This window comes from Malaclemys terrapin, chromosome 15, assembly GCF_027887155.1.
Source record: "Malaclemys terrapin pileata isolate rMalTer1 chromosome 15, rMalTer1.hap1, whole genome shotgun sequence".
Classification (NCBI taxonomy): Eukaryota; Metazoa; Chordata; order Testudines; family Emydidae; genus Malaclemys; species Malaclemys terrapin.
This window is the reverse complement of record NC_071519.1, coordinates 32,864,908-32,883,924: the sequence shown is the minus strand read 5'-3', so window position 1 is coordinate 32,883,924 and position 19,017 is coordinate 32,864,908.

Genomic DNA, 19,017 nt, shown 5'->3' with positions numbered 1-19,017 from the left:
GTCAGGAGGAGATAAACGGGATTTGATTGTAATAACTGTCCCAGATCTTTGTCCACCTCTCAGAAGCTAAACCCCAAGACTTTGGGGCTAGATTTTCAGTGGAGTCTTAGCCCCAAATTCTTTTTCCACCCAATTTTAAATACAACATCTTCACTTTTTGTACTCAGGCACACTTAATGTGGCTTAGAGCCTGCTCTAAAGCCAGCATGGGTTGGCCTAAACTATGGTGACCCGACCTTTAGGTGTTGGCAACATCACTCCATGGCTTTACCATTATTGCCCTGCCTTTCTGTACCACAGGCCAGGGCTAGCAAGCTCACAAGTAAGGCGAGCATGTGAGATGTTTGTCCTGCTTGCTATAGTGGCTGGTGCACGTAATAAGAGACAAGACCTAGCTCCTGCATAATGTTTTCATTCATAGATCTCAAAGAACGTTACAAAGGAATAATATTATCCTGGCTTTTCACATGGGGAAACTGAGGCACAGAGGGAGGCAAAGTGACTTGCCCATATTCACTCAGCAATCAGTGGAGGATCTGGAAACAGAACTCAAGTCTTCTGGGTCCCTCTCCAGGGCTCTGTTTACTAGGCAGCGCTGCCTCTCTCCATAACTATTGGCCAACAGTCTATTACCGAGGCCAGCTAATGGAATTATCCCCTTTTGCTCAATGTCTGTGCTGCAGATCTGTAGTTCACAGCCTGCAGACAACATGTAATGGGGCTTGTTACAGACATTATAGCAATGATTCAATAAGTCACATTTGAGGGGAATATGTCAAATAATTGCTGAACTCAAGAGAATAAATCGCAAGCATAAGGGGCAGTATCATAAAGCAGGGAACCAATATAGCAGCCTACATAACACCATTAGTCTGGGACCAGAGGCGTTTGATGTAGAACAAGAGTTGGCATGAGCCAACAGGTCTGCACTTATTTATTTTTTTCCCTACATTTAATAAAATGCTCTGGATGCAGCTTTCTATGCTCAATGTGTTTTATTGTTTCACTCACCCTGAAATGGGAACTGCAGGCGCTTTGATAAATGGATCGAAAGGTTTGGCTAGTTTCCTTGTAGCTTCCTTGTTCTCTCCTGAGACTGTATCGTGTAACTGCTTACAGAGACCTGTGCAGCGAGCAGTTCCTGACGTAAGGGGAGCCTCGGGACCAGATTCGAGGGAAGAGAGGTGCGGGGGTGGCAAGAATTGGCTAGCAGGGCAGTACTGTGTGGGGAGCCCAGGACTGAAACAGCAAGAGGTGCTGCCGGACAAGACACAAGGGTGCTGGCTTCTCTGAGTGAGGAGCCCAAGAATGGGCTAGTAGGGGGATGCATCAGGCAGGGCTGGGGCTCGTTGGCAGAACTGCACGGGGAGCCAAGGGCTGGAACAGCAGGGATGCTGTAAGACAAGGTTGAAGGGCATTGTCAGAACTGTGTTGCAAGCCTAAGACTGGAATAGTGGCGGGGTGTGTGTGTGTGTGTGTGGAGATGCTGCAGGACAGGGCTGAGGTGCATCAGTAGAGCTGTATCGGAGCCCAGGACTGGAACAGCAGGGGAACTGGGGGGAGGGAGGCTGCAGGTCAGGAGTGAGCAGCGCTGTGGTTGAAAAACTTAGTACCTGGCAACAGTACTTTAGTGCTAATGATCTTAATTCCTCACTTTCTTGGAAACAAACCTATACCACCAATGAATGGAAAGCAGAGAAAAGCAAACGAGACAGACTCCTGCCTTGTGTTTGGAAGTCCTCCAGAAAGGAGCTGCTCTGCCTCCCCGTGTCCCCTGGTTCCCGTTCTAGCCTTCTGTGCTGGCCGCCAACAAAAGCAGCCTGCAGGTAGTTCGCTATCACTCTAGCTGAGAGAAAGACCCCGGATGGCTAGAGTGAGGGAAGGAGCAGTATATTAGCTGTTGAATGACATCTGTGGTTTATGATGCCCTAGAGAGGAAGGGAAACAATTAAGGAATTGATAGTTTTGTTTTATTTCTAAAGTGACAGAGACCCGGGGAGGTCTGCTGGGAGAATATTGTTTGGAAGCAGAGTGAGATCATCCGGTAGAAGGAATTCTAAACCTGACAGTGACCTTGGGAGCTGGCATCCAGCAAAGAAATAAACAGCCAGGTTTGTCATGGCTCGACACCCCCGCCCCAGGCATGTTTAATAATATATAGACAAAACAGAGCTATTTGGGGGGCATTACACAGTGCTCAGTTTCCATTGTGTAACACAGATATTGGGAGACAGAAATACATGCCTGACTCTGTCACTGTCTCACTGGGTGGCCATGGGCAAGTCTCTTTGCTTCCCTGTGCTTCGCTTTCCTCATCTGTAAAATGCGGATAATTAACCAGAGTCACCTTGTGTGAGGCACATAATGAGAGACAGTCCCTGCCCCAAAGAACTCAGTCTGAATAGACAGAACTGAGGATGTGAGAAGGGAGCAGAGTTGACTTGTCCAAGGGCAGCCTCAGAGGTGGAAACAGGTCCCAGATCTGGTTCTAAGCACTGGACCATGCTGCCTTAGTCTGTGGCTACTGCTGCAAAGTACTCTGAGGTACATACCTGGGGGTCGAGACTGTGCCCTATCCCTGTGCAGAGGCATGGCCCCGACTGCCTGCCTTGTGAGCTCATAATGATGGTGCAGCGCAGGCTGGATGACATGGCGTATCTGTTCTCTCTCCCAATGACACATCCCTCTTTCCAGCAAACCAACACAGGGGAGCCGTCTCTGTCTGTATCAGCCTCGACGGCAAGGCCGCTTTGCTGTTCAGATTCCCCTGGCTCCGAGCACATCTTGGGAAGGTGGATCTGGATGTTCCTGAGGTCTGTTTCATGTGAGCTCCAGGCAGCACCCTGGCAGTATCCCCTTGGCCTATGGCTGATCAGACCAGCTCTGACCCAAGAGGCCACCCCCAGGGCAGCGGGAAGGGATGATTGAGAAATACTGCAGAGATGGGGCAGGGGATGTGCACTTGGATGGATGGTCTTTGGCTCAGGAGAGCTGTTCTGTGGCCTACATGGGAATAAGCTGCTGGTCTGAATCCAGCCCTTCCTGGAGTATTGTCTGTGTTGCTGTCCCTCTCCCCAAGGCATCGAGGCTCCATGCAGGCTGAACTCCAGCCAATCTCCCTGCCTGCAGGCGTGTTGCTGGTGTGGGAAGCTCGTCCTGCCACCACCGAGTGATATAAGCAGAGGGCCTCAGTCGGCAGGGGCATCAGTTCAGTCCCTCTCACCAGCCCCACACCCACCTCCAAAAATCACACTGATATGGGAGCTGTGGACAGGTAAAACATTTCCAGGCTTAGGTCCATGGCTGGGGAAGTGGAAAAGCAGCGTCTGGCTAGTAATTCTCGCAGGGGAAGGGGTTGGGACCTGCACAGACACATAACATGAAACAGCCACCAACTTGTATTAGTGCTTCACAAGTCTCAGTCCCGCCCTTCCTCCCTGCTGACTGCTTTTCTGGCCATCACTGGAAGCAGCCAAATTCAAGTCTCCAGCAGGGAAGAGCAGCCCATCTATCACCATGAACATCTCTCTACCATCATCCATATCGCCATGCGCTTCGGCCTCTCCAGGGTCCGACTGGTACTTATGAGTCCAGAGACACTGCGAAGTTTGGTGTCTATGCCTGATGCGGATATTCAGCAGGACCCTGCCTCTCTCATGGTGGCAGCATGTTGGCCCCTGATGAGTGATAGAAAACCACCAGAAAGCTGAGAGCTTTCTTTCTTTCTTTCTTATTTTTGGTCTCCTACTCCCCATCCAGAGCCCTACGGGTTGCCCTGGTGCTGTGTCCATCTGATACTGTCAAACTCTTCTGTTCCAAGGGAAGGAGGCTCGGGGTGGATGGGTCTCCCTGAGTCTGTTACAGCTCCTCCACTTGAGTTAATTCAATTAATGATTTTGCAGATAAAAGGGAGTTAGTGGTGGGGAGGGGAATGGAGCCAGCGCCAGTCGCAGAAAGCATCCGCAGCAGCATCTGCTTCCCTGGAAGCATCACAGAACTCTGATTATCTCCCTTTGATGTTGGTGGCCAAGGCTGGATCCATCCAGGTTTCATCAGCTTGATCTCCTGGTTAGCGCCCAGGCCGTTCTGACAGACTCCCGATGAAAGACAAGGGGACTGCGAGTGGCACAGAGACCAATCTGTCTCCCCTGACTCCCCATCCCACGGAGCGCTGTGTTGCTCTGCCGATGGGGAAGAGGGAATCAAAGGCTGGGAGGTTCAGATCGGTCCCTGTGAGTGGCTCTCTCAGCCTTATCCTGATGGTGTCTGAGAGGACAGCACTGAGGATGTAGCCGTTAATAGAACCCAGGAGTCCTGGGCCCTAGAGTCCTGCCTGAACTACTGGAGCATGCTCTGTCCCTGTGACTAAGAACTAGAGATGCATGATCTGTGAAATCGTAGTAGGAGAGTTTATAATCAACCCAGTTGTGTCCCTTCCCAGCTCAGACCTGGTGCAATGGCTCATCAACCTTTCCACGAATCGCTGACGGTGGGCTGGGTGGTGGCAGGGAATCCTTCACTCTTTGCCCAAAAACCTTCTTTGTCATTTCCCCCAAACCAGTAATGGAGATGCTGAGAGACCCCTGATGGCTCCTGCATGAGTTGGCCAGTGAAATCCTGTAGAAAGGGAAAGCAGCGCTCTGTAGCAGGGATACTCGGCGGATGAGCTGGTTGCATGATCCCAGAGGAAAAATGGTCTTGTGGTCACGGCTCCGGACTGGGACTCACGAGATGTGTGTGTGTGTGGGGGGTCACTTCTGAGCTCCGCCACAAACTCCTTGTGGGGCCTTGGCCAAGTCATGCCATTGCTCCCCATCGGTAAAACGGGTGATAATTCTGCCTTGTCTGGTTAGAGTGGGATCGTTCTATAGATATCAAGTGTATCCAGCGTTCTCCTAATGAATGACAACAAGCATTGAGGAAAGGATGTTAAATCTCCTGCTTCAGGGCGTAAATCGATCTCTGTCAGAGATTAGGATGAGACCTAATCATAGAATATCAGGGTTGGAAGGGACCTCAGGACGTATCTAGTCCAACCCCCTGCTCAAAGCAGGACCAATTCCCAACTAAATCATCCCAGCCAGGGCTTTGTCAAGCCTGACCTTAAAAACCTCTAAGGAAGGAGATTCCACCACCTCCTTAGGGAGCCCATTCCAGTGCTTCACCACCCTCCTAGTGAAATAGTATTTCCTAGTATTGTGGCAAAGTACCTCCTTCTCCTCAGCAGGCTCAGTCCTTTTTAGCTTTGGAGACCCAGGCTTGGGCAAAGCAAAACCCTGTAGGTAGCACAGGGGCTGGCTATTCCTTCCCTCAGTCAGTGCCTTGTGCTTGTTTGTCTTCCCTTCTGGGGACAGAGTGCGGCCTTCCTTGCTGGAAGGGCTCAGAGCCTTGCTGCTCCTAACTTACTGGCAGCTTCCCTCACTCTCTCTCCCTCCCCTTCCACGTCGGGGAGGGTTTAAAAAGGTCCCAAGCAGTTGGAGCCAGCTGAACCTAATTAGTTCCCTAGTAACCCCTTGCCCAGCTGAACGTTATTTCCCCATGGTTCTCTCTCTTCAGTGGCTTGGGAGAGGCCTTTTTAACCCCCTGGGACTGATTACTACCCCCCACCCCCAGTAGCTGTTTGTCCCGGGTTTGCCACATAATCCAAACTAAATGTCCCCCACTGCAATTTAAAACCATTACTTCTTTTTCTGTCGTCTGGCACCACTGAGAACAGTCTAGATCCATCCTCTTTGGAACCCTCTTTCAGGTAGTTGAAAGCAGCTATCAAATCCCGCCTCATTCTTCTCTTCTGCAGACTAAAGCCCAGTTCCCTCAGCCTCTCCTCATAAGTCATGTGCTCCAGCCCCCTAACCATTTTTGTTGCCCTTTGCTGGACTCTTCAATTTTTCCACATCCTTCTTGTAGTGTGGGGTCCAAAACTGGATACAGTACTCCAGATGAGGCCTCATCAATGCTGAATAGAGGGGAATGATCACGTCCCTCGATCTGCTGGCAATGCCCCTACTTATACGGCCCAAAATGCCATTAGCCTTCTTGGCAACAAGGGCACACTGTTGACTCATATCCAGCTTCTCGTCCACTGTAACCTCTAGGTCCTTTTCTGCAGAACTGCTGCCTGGCCATTCGGTCCCTAGTCTGTAGCGGTGCATGGGATTCTTCTGTCCTAAGTGCAGGACTCTGCACTTGTCCTTGTTGAACCTCATCAAATTTCTTTTGGCCCAATACTCTAATTTGTCTAGGTCCCTCTGTATCCTATCCCCACCCTCCAGCATATTTACCACTCCTCCCAGTTTAGTGTCATCTGCAAACTTGCTAAGTGTGCAGTCCACGCCATCCTCCGGATCGTTAATGAAGATATTGAACAAAACCGACCCCAGGACCGACGCTTGGGTCACTCCACTTGATACCGGCTGCCAACTAGACATGGAGCCATTGATCACTACCCGTTGATCCTGATGATCTAGCCAGCTTTCTATCCACCTTACAGTTCATTCATCCAGACCATACTTCTTTAACTTGCCGGCAAGTGGAAAGCAGATTATCCCACATCTGCTACTGCAGGGTTCTTCCCCCTTCCTGTGAAGCTGGTCACTGCCAGAGACAGAGGTGGACAAAATGCTGGGCTAGGACCTTGGGTCTGATCCTGTCTGGCAATGGTAGCGTTCCTAAGATCTTTGGAGCTGGGACTCTCTCACTATATTATACAATGGGGCCCCAGTTGCAGCTGAGGCATGTTGGTGCTACTAAAATACAAATAATATGTGCTAATCTACCGGAGTGGGAACTGGCTGAACAAACACACCAGAAGAACAGGCTGGGGAAGGAGGTAGAGACTGAGAGAGCAATTTTGAAAGACAAATGTAATCTGTGGATCTGAATAAGTGAAATATGGGGAATGATAAAAGGAGCAAAAAGTCAGGGATTCCAAACAACACTGGTTGTACTTCAAAGGAGAAAGGAGCTGGTTTATAGATTTACAGCCAGTTGGGGCTGTGCCTGCATAGAGGGGAAAGCCAGCATGGGAGAGAGCTGGGGAGGCAAAGGAAAGGGAATTTTAAAAGCAGAATTTCAAATGTGTATTTCCCCCTGGGGGAAATTACACACAGAAATATTCTGGCAAAATGCAAAAGGGATTGAGATGAAAGCCCAGCCCGGACTATGCATTGCAAATGACATCTGTCCAGGAGGGGCAATGAGAACCTGCTCAGAAATAAGGAAGGTGTTTTGTCTGTGTCTCCCTGAGGGTTGATTTTTGATGTCACTTTCCCGGATGGAGGTGTGAATTCCTAAATGCAATGGGCTACATGCACCTATAGGTTCCCTGTGGTACCAGACAAATTCCCCCACATCCCTGAGGTCCACTCAGTGCTTTTATTCAAGAAGCTGCCAGTTAGAAGTGGACAAAGAGCACAGCAAGTTATTTGGGAATATTCATTTGACTCTGAAAGTGATGTGGGATTTGCCCATGCTCAGAACTAGAGCTGGTAGAGACATCATAGGTGCAGTGTTTGTGAAATAAATAGGGTCCTGATTATTTGCATATCTCCAAGGCTGAATTTAAGCTACCTAAGATCCTAGGCATACCCTGCATGGCCCCCACCATCATGCCATGGTGGGCCATACCTCAAGCCACGACTCCCCCTCTGCCTGGAGTGGCAGCAGGTTCCGGAGTTAAGATGAATGGGGTCATTCACCCCTCGGAGAGCTATCTGCACATTCAGGCTCCGTTCATGTTTTCACGTTTTTCTTTGCATCCGTGAGGTCTGGAAACATAATTAAAAATAAATGACAGCTGAGATTCTGGGCTTATCATGAGACTCCACAAAGCTAGGGTCATAGACATGGGTCTGTATGCCTGTACCTTAATCCAGCCCTGCTCATCTCTGTTCATCCGGACAACAAAATGGGAGCTGGACTCAGGTACTTATCTATATTATCCCAAATGCCTTTGACAACTTCTGTCTAGAGCATTTCAGAGATACTCTCCCAGGAAGAAGTAGTTCCACGTCTTATGGTGAAGGTTCTAAGATTCAGGAGAGCTGGGTTAGAATGCTGGCACTCACACACTTGAGCTTTCTGTATCACAATTCTCCATCTATAAAAAGGGGAGGAGATACTTCCTTTCTCCCTCCCCTTGTATGTTGTGTCTAGTTCAACTGTAAGCTCTTTGGAGCAGGGACTGTTTCTTCCCTTGTGTCTCTGCAGTGCCCAGCACAACAGGGTCCTGATCTCAGCCTGAGGTCTCTATGTGCTACTGAGAAACAAACAGCAATAATAATATAGTCCAATGCATGTTCCCAAAGGGTTGGGTGAAGGCGTGCTTAGAAAAAATATTTGTATTTTGCCATCGGACAGGGCTTTGGGTGAATGATGTCTTGCAGGTTTGACTTGCTGGAGTTTCTGTTCCCGGAGGCTGCTGGTGTATCTATGGATGTGTTCCTTTCCAGTGGGGTTTTGCTGTGTGCTACACCAAGGGAAGGTTATGCCTTAAAAAAGAAAGAAAGAAAGAGGAGAAACAAAGCAGGCAGCGCTGCGGTTCTAAAAGGGTCGTTTCTGCTCCCAGCCTAATACGCTGGGCAATAATAATGTAGATTTATCACTCAGCAATCGCCATGGTAACATCTCCTTGTTACCAGGGACAGGGATCAAAACAAGGGAAAGATAAAATATTTCTTGCTCTGGCGGGGACATTGAGTCCCCACTGGCCAGGCATGTTGCAGCAGCTCCTCGTCCCTGACCCTGCTTTCCCAGCTCTCTGGGCTCATCTTTCAGTACAAACCAAAATAAAATACAAATAGTTCTGCAACCACATCTGCCACAGGACAGTTCAGGACAAGTCCAGGACTTCAGTGGAATTCTGCTGAATTGTACCAGCTGCCGCTTTGGGTCACTACGCTTCACAGCATGACGATTCAGGAGGAAGGCTGCTTCCAGTGCTCCCGTGTTGCATTTCTCATTAACCAGAGAAATGTAGAACTGGAAGGGACCTTGATGGGTCATCTAGTCCAGTCCCCTGCACTGAGGCAGGACTAAGTATTTCCTAGAGACTGTTACCATGTCCCACCTCAGTCTTCTCTTTTCCAGACAGAACAAGCCCAGTTTTTTCAGTCTTTCCTCATAGCTCATGTTTTCTAGACCTTTAGTCATTTTTGTTGCTCTCCTCTGAGCTTTTTTCAGTTTATCCACATCTTTCCTGAAGCGTAGTGTCTGGAACTGGACACAACACTCCAGTTGAGGCCTTATCAGTGCTGAGTAGAGTGGAACAATTACTTCTCGTGTCTTGCTTACAACACTCCTGCTAATACATCCCAGAATGATGTTTCTGCTGCTGCTTTTTTTTTTTTTTTTTTTTTTTTCAACAGTGTTACACTGTTGACTCATATTTAGTTTGTGATCCACTATAACCCCCAGATCCTTTTCTGCAGTTCTCCTTCCTGGGCAGTGATTTCCCATTCTGCATTTGTGCAATTGATTATTCCACTCCTGCATTCTAGTGCTGCCTTCCGAGTGGACTTGTCCTGCTACCACCAAGAAACTCCCTTGTCACTGGGTGGAGTAAATGCGGGAACAGGAGGAGCTGCTCTCACCTAAGCCCTGGCTGTAGGCAACGGTCTCGCAGTGTCATAGCCACGTGCTTCACGCAGCAATTATCATTTGCCAGTGGTGTGTAAGGGTATGTCTGAGTTGCAATAAAACATTGCGGCTGGCCCATGTCAGCTGACTTGGGCTGGCGGGGCTTGGGCTGCACTGGGAATTGCTCAACACCTCACAACTTTCTGGAAAAAGTACTGTCTCCGAAATCATGTACAAAGTTCTCCTCTTTTTTGTGTGTCAAGGTTCCGAGCCTTTGAAAATTTCAGATCATCAGCCCATGGGCTGAGCCGCCAACTTTGGTGTCTGAAGAACAAAAAACCCAAACCTGCCGACAGTCCAACTTGTAGCCTTTCTTTGTTCCCTTTCCAGAGAATAAATGCCTCTGCGTCAAATGACGAGTCAGGACTTTTTTTATTATTTGGTTGGCTTAATAAACGAGGCAGAATTTCAGGCAGAATGTGGCAGTGGTTTCTGTAGGAGCTTACGAGGAGAAATAAGGCCTGGGTGCAGAGTCCATGGCATAACTCTACAGCAGTGGCTCTCAAACTTTTATACTGGTGACCCCTTTCACATAGCAAGTCTCGAGTGTGACCCCCTTATAAATTAAAAACACTTTTTATGTATTTAACACCATTATAAATGCTGGAGGCAAAGCGGGCTTTGGGGTGGAGGTTGACAGCTCACGACCCCCCATGTAACAACCTCAAGACACCCTAAGGGGTCCCAACCCGCAGTTTGAGAACGCCTGCTCTATAGTGCCCCGTGGATGCTCCTGCTTCTCCATAACATGACAGCTGCATTGTCACATGTGGACTTCATCACTTCCCTTTTGTCTGCTCCATACCTGTGCCTTCCCACCTAAGAACACTCACCACTCTTTTAGGCTTGGATTACATTGCACTCTGCCCTTTCCACATGTCCTGGTCCCAAGACATCCGTCCCATTGGGTATGCTCCGAAGACTACCAGAGCCAATGGAAAGATGCCTGTTGACTTCAAGCCCCATTGAGGTCAGCAGGGTCTGTGAGAGCACAAGGCTCGCCCGCATGCATAAGCCTTAGTACCAGCTACGTCGGTGTGATGAGCCCAGCATCCTGCGGTGCGATGAGCTGTCACTTCATGATAATTTGCAAACACCCACGCTTCTACGATCAGATCGGTTTTATTAACTAAATGTTTTAATTATGTTTTGAAAACAAGGGGACGCCCCGTAGCTGCCAGTAATGACTGTGGCTCTTTTCACGGCAGTTGACGTCTCTTTTCCAAAGCCAGGTTTTGGAATGTTTGCCCAGCCAAGCCATCGGACTGGCGCGTGTCGCGCTGTCTGTAAGGAGCACGCCGGCCTCAGCCAAGTCTCTATTACTGAAGCTGCTAAATATGTTTTTAATAATCAAGCAATGTTTGTTTAGCATAAACCAACTCCCCAACTAAATCAAAGTGGAAATAGGGTTAAGCACAGTTCAAAGGCATAATTTAAAGGCTGGCTGGCAACATTTCTCACCAGGGCTGGAGAAGACGTGAATCTCCCCCAGCAGCTGCAAAATCTCTTTATGTTTCTGCCCTCCAAGGCGATGCTGGCCTCAGCTGCCTGGGCTGCGGGTTTTAGGTTCAGGTGAAATGGCAACTGCCCTGACGCAGCATTAGGTAGTAACTGATACAGGGCTGGGTTGGGCCTGGGATCCACATGGGAGGTGGGTCCCTGTCCTCTTTGTACTGGTCATGGAGGGAATGCACCCGGCACAAGGAATGCATTAGCAGGAAGCTCTCTGTGCATGCTGGGGAGATCCAAGATGGATTACGCCTCCTGGAGTTCCCACCATGCCCCTTATGCACCGCTGTGCCTATCAGGGACAACTGAGTCCAAGGAATCTTTTATCCCAACGAATCCTGAAAGAACTTGAAACACACCCTGCTGAAATGCAGCCACCTTTGGGGGAGAGTGTGGCAGCCAGCCCACAGCACAACAGGGGGGAAGAGTGGGAAGTTTGGCTGGGATTTTCAGAGCAAACACCTTGTGTCGCATACAGTTCTGTGGGGTCTTCAATACCCAAGCAGAGCATGAACACCAGCTGTTAAGAAATGAAGGGAAGGCTCCACCCTCCAAAAAAGAATAGGGTGGGTTAACCTGGGTGGGAATTTCAACCTGTGGGTCTTCGGAGTATTTAATTTTAAAGTTATGCTTAGGTCCCGCCTCCATCCTGGGAGAGAACTTTGGGGCTTAATCCTGCAAGGCACCGAGTACTTGTCATCCCCATTGACTCCAGTGGTTGCAACTCCTTGCAAGAGATCCTCTGAACCAGCCAGGATTGAGCCCTCAGTCCATGCTGCACTATGGGTGTCCGGCCAGACTGGCTGTGCTCAAAAGAAGCTGATAGTTTCTGACAATACATTAATGCTGCCTATTAGGCTCTGAGTCTCCTCTCGCTGATGTTGGTGTTACTTCATTGCTGTCAATGGAGTTACCCAGGTGTGAGTGAGAGGCGAATCAGGCTTTTGCATCTATATGTATTCCAGGCTTCCAGCTTGCTGGGACACATGCTGGTGCTAGAAGAAGGGTATCTGTTGTGACTTGCGGATGAAGGCTGCTGCAAGAAATTACATCATCTCATTTCAGCAGTGGCTGCTGTGTAGATTCATTGATACCAGACAAACCTTTCAATCCATTTATCAAAGTGCTTGCAGCTCCCAGTTCGAGGCAGAGAGCATTAAATGAGCACACAGCTGATCAGCAGCCAAAATGTTTTAAATAAATAAGGAGTTCTGGGGAAAAACATCAGTGTTGTTCAGCAGTGGGAGAGGAGGGAAAGGGAGGGGAGGGAAGGGGAGGACTGGCAGCGTATTTCAGCACAGCATACTGTTCACCTGCGGAACTAGCTGCTTTAGGCTTGGAATGACATCGCTCGGACAGGTTTAAAAATTATTTGATTTCAGAGCGATTTTTTCTTTTGTGGGAAATGTCAACTATTTTGAAAGTATTTTCCATTGTGAATTGGAACAAAAAGTCGAAATATTGAAAATTTTTGCAGGACAAAAAATTCTGCAATGTTTTGAATTGGAAATGTGAGAATGGAAAATGTCAACATTTTGGATCAAAATGAAATGATCTGATGTGTCAAAAAGGAATGTTTCGTTTCACATTGACATTACAAAACTAAACCCATCTTTTGTTCTGGTTCTCCCACTTGGAAAATCCACATGTTTTCACCAAATCAACATTTTCCCATGGAAAATTTTGGCAAAGCCACGTTTTCCAATGGCAAAAATGTTCAGTCAATTGTTTTTGACCAGCTGTTAGAAATGCATAAATAAAGTGATCCCCGGTAGTTAGGAGGACTGCCGTAGAGGCTCTCCTGCTCCTGGTACCATCCTTGATTTAGTTGGGGATTGGTCCTGCTTTGAGCAGGGGGTTGGACTAGATGACCTCCTGAGGTGTCTTTCAACCCTAATATTCTAGGATTCTATGATCCTGAACTTTCAGAGAGAGGGAGTGGATAATTTCATAGATTGTTCCCCCCACCTATGACAAGCGTCCATCAGTCCTCCCATTCCAGGACATAAGCTAATTGCTAGCATGGGTCCTAGACAGAAACGTATGCCAGGGGATGGTATTGCACAAAGACCATTATAGAGGGGTTATACCTTCCTGTGAAGCTGTGGCCCCTGACCACTGTTGGAGACAGACGGCTGGGTCAGATGGGCCCTTGGTCTGTTCTAGGTACGTCCCGTTCTGAAGCGATGAAAGCGTGCCAGAGAAAAGGCTGACACCGCACTAGTTCGAAGCAATCAGCGGGTGGTGTTGAGAGACTCCGGCAGCGCTTAAATTGGAGTAATGCTGAGGAACGACAGCCCTGGGTCATTGCATCGGTGGCGAGCTGCCGAAGCGACACCTAGACCACTCCTGGGCCGAGTTCACTTTAGAAAAAGAGAACCCGGAGTGGATAAGTTGCCTTTTCAAGGGATTGTTTATCTCTAGCATTCCTGGGCTTGTGGAAAGATTGGAATCAGGAGGGTGCTTTTAATAAATAAATGTTTTAAAAGCAGCTGCTGCCTTTGAATGGGCAGCAGAGACTTTATCTTATAGGAGGAGAAACAGAAAAAGGAAGCAGGCCGGCTCCTGTTCTTGGAAAAACAGTGCCAGGTGCAGAAGCTGAAATGGAGTCTGTGGAGTTAGCAAATCCTTTATTTTATATTTGATATCTTGTTCAGATCAATATGGATTCCTTGAGCAATTCGGGGGCTTGTAGTCTGATTAGCTGTCCTTTTTATCCAGTTAGATTTTCCTTATCTACAGCAATTGTTGTTCCAAAGTACATCTACGGCTGCAACATGACCTTACAGGCAAGGGTAGAATAATAGGGTGCTGAGAGTTATACAGTGTGGCGGGTCCCAGAGAAATACATTTTCCTTTTTCTGATTGTTTGCCTCCATCTCCCCACACCCTCCCCACCAAGTCTTTCTATATTATCTCCCCATAAATTGTTGATGAAAGCTTTTGTTGCCTTTTCAAGGTGAGACAGGGCAGTCCGGAAGGCAAATATATAAATCTCAGCAGTTTAAAGTCACCAGAAGAAACAGTGGGGAGGATGGGAAGGGATTGTTTACTGCGGCCGCTTGCATATTTTAGTGTCCTGCAATCTCCCTCTAGTATCTCTTTTGCCTGATGTGCTTTGATGGGAGTTTATATTAACTGGTGTAGTTTGTAAGTCTATTTACAGCTCCGGTGTCTTTGGTGTGTTTGTGCGAGATGCTCCAGCCTGAGATTAGTTAAATTGGAAATAAATTGGTTGTTAAATAAAAAACCTCTCCAGATGTGACAGTGATGAATGAGGGAGGTGAGGAGGATGCAGAGAGGTTGCTCCTTTCTTGAGACTCCAACAAAAATCTTGGCTTCACTCTTAATAGCACTGAGGAAAACTTTATTTTCCGTGTGCCTGGCTTCCCTCGGAAGAGGCAGCTGATGCCCAGAGAGGAGATCAGCTGGGGCACTGGACACACAGTGGCGAGTGTGATGTGTCTTCTGTTGGCAGTGGGAAGGGCAGAACCAGGGAGAAGAGCAGGGCTCTTGCTACATCTCGTACTGGTCAGTACAGGTCAGCCAACAAAACGGCATGTGGTTAGTGCAAGGGACCGGCGTTCCCCGCCCAGCCCTGCACTCTCCTGGTTAGAGAGTCGGGACCCTCGGGCTCTGGAACAGCCTATGCAAGCGTCACTGCTCAGTATTGTTTTGCTGTCTTGAGACTCAGTGAGTCTGGACAGGGGTCCTGTCTCCCAGCCCCCCATTTTAATCACTAGAGCGTAGGGCTGGTAGTAGAACCCAGGGCTTCCATATTAAGCATTGTCACTTTTGTCAAGTCACTTAACTTCTCAGGCTGGGATCTCCTTTGCCTTGCATAATGCAAAATCGGGTGAAAAGCCACCAGGCTAGACTTTTCTACTTGCTGACACCTGGATTAGCATCGTCCAACCACTTTGCACAGGTGTCTTGGGAAGGCCCCAAGGGACAGACTGGCTTTGTTTCTATAGTCACTCACTCCTGTCTTCTAACTCATGGTCTCAAAACAGCAAAGCACTACTGAGCCGTGACTCATGGAAAGGCTCCTCTAGGGCCCCCCAAGGCAGCGCCAGGGGGCAGGGAAGACAGATGGCAGCCCACAAAGGCATCCTGCCCTCTGAACCATGGGCTGGGCAGCACAGGGACAGAGACGGGTCATGAAGCTGGTGCTCACAGTGCATTCACTGAGGCTTTCTAGCCCTGTTAAGGTGAGCCATGGCCACGCAGGCCAAGCCTGAGAGTGGGAGAGCCAACAGCGTAGCTAACATAGAGATGAAGCCATTTCCTAGGCACCCAGGGATGCTGCCAGAGATTTGCTTTTTCTTTCCTCCTAGCTCTTAAATCCCTATTATCCAGGGAGATTAGCAACTAACCAAATGTTTTCAGCTCCCTCCCTGGCCTGCTGTGACTCACTGTCTCCTTGGAGAAATAATCCCCGGTCTTCACTCCAGCTATTATCAGCAGCTCTCACATCTCTCCCATCTGGCACATCTCCACTTGGACCAGCTTGTTGAGAGAGCCAGGTACAGAGAGAAACTCAGGGTCCTTGTGCAACGTTGTGCATGCAGCTGGGGTAATATTGCATATGCAAAGCTGGCCAGCCAATGCACACAAAGGTGGCAAAGAGTTGAGAAAAACAGGGTCTTTGTGTCAATAGAGATGGAGGGTTAGTGATGTTGGGGATCTGGGTTGCCACCATCAGCTCATTTCACACAAGCCACGAACAGCCACGAGACAGCCACTTCCAGGCGCTAGTTTTAGCTGGATATGAAGAAATGACCTAACATCAGTCTCTGTATCCCAATGCCCTCTGCTATGGGGATGCAAGGCACCAGTGGTGCAGAGGCGAAGGGCTCATTTCCCATTTGGAGCTGTGGGAATAACTGATTTTTCAGCTCACTGACTGTTCCGAAAAATAAACATTGGTTTTGGGGCCAACTAAATGTTTTGTTTAACCTGAAACAAAATGTTTCCTTTTGATTTGGAGCTTTTAAAAACGTTTTGGAACTTTTACAAATGAACCCGAAGGAAGTTTTCAAACAAAAAGTCATTTTGAATTGAAAAATAAACTAGTTCATTTAAACAACACGGACACTGAACATTTAGATTTCCCCCCCTCCCCCAACTTTTGTTTTTTTCATCCAAAACAATTTGGTGTGTTCGCGGCACATTTGTGAAAGGTTTCAGTGGGCCCACATTGGCATTGTTCTCTGAAAAAAGTTTCAGTTGAAAAATGTTGCCCATCTCTAATCCCATCGCAAATCCTTTGGGGCAGCTTTGAATGAGTGACCCATTCTGCATCCCACCCCTGATCCCCTGAACCTATTCACTGCCCTGCCCTGCGCTAAATTTGAAGCTGTGCCTGGAAGCTGAAAGCCCATAATCCCCATACCAATCTCCAAGAAGTTGCTTGTGTATAGAGTTTTCCCTTTGTCTCATGGATCCCCCTGAACCTGGTCAATCAATCTAACGTGGTTTCTTTTTGAAAATGATCCTGTAGGAGACTGTAAATCCATCAGGGCAGAGACTTCTCTTACTCTGGGTTTGTACAGCGCCCTGCACAATGGGGCCCTGATTGCAATTGGAGCTTTTGGATACTACCAGAATGTAAATACTGCTTACCCATAGTGCCCGTTATGCTGGGGATAATGTATTGAGTGGGGTCCCGATTTCCCCTCATTGCAATGCTCTTCATTTGCTCTGCACCCAGCAGCCATGATAATCTAAGGGTTGCCTTTCTCTGGTCTGTTTGCTAGAGCAGACACCAATCATGTCGGGTTGCTACTTCCTCAGCTTTTGCAGGATTCTATTCCCCGTCACTCCCCGCCTCCCTGTCTGCCCTTCTGATGGAATCTCTCGTTTCTCCTAATTAGTTCATGGAAACAAATACAGAGCTGACAATAAAGAATAGATTTGTTGGGTCAAACTCAATACCAGTCCCTCAAATGCTGTCTGACTCTGGCGCAGGCTGCACTTGGAAAACAAACAGCTCTATTAAATTCAATGCATGCGTGAACAGCTCTGGAGAGGCCGCCTCCACCTATCTGCTCTGAGGGTTTGTCATCACTGCAAAAAAAGAAAAAGCCAAGTGTGTTTTACCAAGGGATAACCCTGGCACGTTCGTGGGGCCCGGGCCCTGGAGTCTGAGTGTAGGTTGAAGAGGCAAGGCCAGCCCCTGGCAGGCTATAGCGCTGACCTCGGCTAGCTCCGTCGTGGTAAACTCTAGAGGTATCTTGTCTCTGCTAGGATTTTGGAGTGGGATGGCTAATGCACATTAGTTATCTGTCTGTAACCCCTCCTGCCCCCCACCCGACACACATACTCCCAAACAAACCCCTTCTTCGCACTGAAGACGTGGCCTTAGAGGTGATGGGGCTGTCTCCTTCACCAGGATATTTTTCCATCGCACGTTCCCACTCTGTGGCCGAGCACAGCAGAGCCGGCCCAGGAAGTGCCCTTCCCTGGACCCCTCTCAATCTGCTGAGGACACTTGTGATGTTCTGATGGCAGCCCATGGTGTGGGCAGTTTGGGAAGATGGCACCCATCCCCTTCGTGGAGGACATTGGTAATGAATGTGGGATGCTCTCTCTCAGGATCACAGGGGATTTGAATCCCCCCCCAACACATTCTGCAAGCAACCTCCCCCTTCACAACAAAACTCCCATGCTCCGTCTGCTTCAGTGATGGAGATCCACCACAGTCCTTGGGAAATTGTTCCAGTTGTTAATTGCCCTCACCGTTAAATTTCTTTGCTTTATTTCCAGTCTGAACATGCGTTGATGAACTTGATTTTGCTCCCCTGCTGTCTTAGGCCTTGTCCACATGGCAAACTGTCACTTCCCAGCCCTGAGTTTGTCAAGGTTCTTTCCTGGCTGACAGAAGCATTGTGGAATTCTATAAGCTTTGGATTAGATCTTCAGCTGGTGCAAATCGGCATCGCTCCACTGCAGTCAGTGCAGCTGATCAGGCCTTTTGTGCATCAAAATCTTCCAAGGGGTTCGTTGTTGGGTTTTTTCCCCCCTAGGTACTGCTGCTATAGAGCCATTAGAGGGAGCTCAAACCATTGCATTTTTGTAGGGTCTGCAAAACCAGTCGCTGGAGTTTTGTTTTTTTAGTCTACTGGTGATGAAAGAGGTAGATGTAGAACTGAGACAAACCAAGAAAATCCTAGACATGTTGACTCTGGGAGATTTCTCCCCACCATATGAGAATGACAGTGAGACAGTTCAAATTCTGCTCCTAAACCCCTGCTACTGGTAAAGGAATTTGGTGCTGGGTGCGTGGGTGCTCATGCCTGCTCACGTGGATCTGGCTGCATGCCCCTTATTCTCCCTCTCTGAGTGTATTTGTATGAGTGTGTATATCTCTATTTGTCTCTTTGTGCGTGTGTGCCTGCTGGCGTCTCTCCCTATTTGCCTAAACGTCTCTTTGTGTGCATATCACAGGTTGGGCACGTGTACTGTCTTGTCTACCTTTTCTAACTCTCTGAATGTGTGTGTGTTGTGTATCTTATTTCATGTGTGCATACCAGAGTGTGTGTGCCTGGTATATGTAGCTGTATGTACATATGTCTCATTTCTGTGTCTCTCTGGATGGGTGTCTGTCATTCTGTGCATGTGTCTCACTGCATGTATGCATGTATGTCTGGTTCTTGCCCCCTCCCCGCCCATATCTTCCCTTCCTCCTTTCCCCTCCCTCGTTCTTTGGCAGGGTGAAGTTCTTCCATCCTAACTGGATTATTTCTTGTCTTTGTGCTCTCTGAATATATTGACATTTCCATTGCAAACTGAATTGTTTGTTTCTAGGCTGTTCCTTGGTACATCACTCCTGACATCAAAGCGGAGTCAGGCACCACCACAACGAGCCCT